Source organism: Gavialis gangeticus, unplaced genomic scaffold (assembly GCF_001723915.1).
Source record: "Gavialis gangeticus isolate Ggan-Ray unplaced genomic scaffold, GavGan_comp1, whole genome shotgun sequence".
NCBI lineage: Eukaryota > Metazoa > Chordata > Crocodylia > Gavialidae > Gavialis > Gavialis gangeticus.
Genome location: NW_017729033.1, coordinates 67,018,108 through 67,019,773, shown reverse-complemented (window position 1 = coordinate 67,019,773; position 1,666 = coordinate 67,018,108).

Below are 1,666 nucleotides of genomic sequence, written 5' to 3'. Positions count from 1 at the left end.
TTTTTTGATGTGGCACAGTGTATAAGTTGAGTTTGATTTTTTTAAGACACAAAAATTGGGCTTCAGAACCCAACTTATACACCATGAAGTAAGTACAAATTGTCCATAGTGTGTAGGAAGAACAATTATATCTTCATGGGTGTCTTCAACTTGAAGATGTTTACTTGATATCTCATGCAGCCAATAGTAATACTTCTTTAGTGATTCCAAAAAATGATAAATGATTTCCAAGCAATGTTAATTATTGATTTTAAATATATATGGAGCAATGTGCCAGATCATGATCACTGGTACCTAAGTAACTGAGATTGTATATGTATAATCTCAGTTACTTAGGTACCAGTGATCATGACCCGGTTTCATTTACTTTTTGAAAATAGACTAGAAGACAGTGATACCTGAGACTTTTTCCCCAAAGCTTTAAATAGTTGTTGGTATAATTGCCTCAAAATATATATTTAATGAAGCTAAAAGTGTTTAACATAAATTGGGATCTGCTGAAGGACACTCTACTGGATATTCAAAAAACCCCCCAAAAAACAGACTTCCACAGTGTAAGTGGAAGCCCTGCTGGCTTCTGTGGGAGAGTTTGATCCCTTATGAGCTACTCAGTTCTCCAAAGCAAAATTCAGACTTTAAGCAAACAAATAAAATGAAACAATCCTGTTCTCTCCTAGACACTAGGAGAAAAGCCCCTTTTTGCTCTGGCCCCAGCACAGCAGCCTGGGTTCTCCATGCAGCAAGCTCTACCCTTTACAGCTTGCTTCCTTTTTTTTTTCTTCTGGGAGTTTTTAAAGCTTCCAGCAAGACATTCCCTCATCCAAATGCCCCACAGTGGAGCTTCCTTTAAGAAGGAACAGTCAGCCTTCCTGTTGCATGCAGAAATGGAGAAAAATACAGTGAGCAAGAAGCCATATCACTTAAGATGTGGAAGTAGTGATAAAACAGAAATATGAATATGGAGAGGATGAAGGAGGGCATGTAAATGGCAATTAATATATATTGCAAGTTAAAATATGTAAATGACTGATGAGAGAAACTAAAAGAACCCAGGGGGATATCAATGGAATAGGGTTACAGACTGAAAAGACATGTTTAAGGATAGAAACAAAAGGCCCTATGTCAGGTGTTACAGATCCATCATTAGATGCAAATGCTAAAATTGTAACTTGTAAAATAGTCACCAGTGTTCATTTTTAGTAAATCCTGGAAAAATGGGGGAAATGCAAAAGGCATGGAAGATTACCAGCATAGGTCTGATACTTAAAATAGGTACTGTGGACCTGTTAGCCTGGTGGTGATATTTGATGATATAACAGAACCCTTCATTCAAGACTATAAACAAAAAATTAGAGATTCATGGAAGGTAGATCTTTTTCTTTTTCTTTTAACAGCATTATAGGTCTGCTTGATAAAGGCCACTGTACTGATATGAATATGGAGAGGATGAAGGAGGGCATGTAGGAGGGAAGACAAATTATTGCTTTTAATACAGAGTGATCTGAATCCTCCAGTTAAAAAGTGACTGTTCATTAAAAAGGAATTTAATTCAGCCAAATATAAGGTAATGTATTTAAGGATCAAGGATGCAGGCTCGTCCTATATGATGGAAGACTGTTTGGGAAGGTGGTGACTCAGATAATTAGTTGCTCAGCCTAAACTTTCA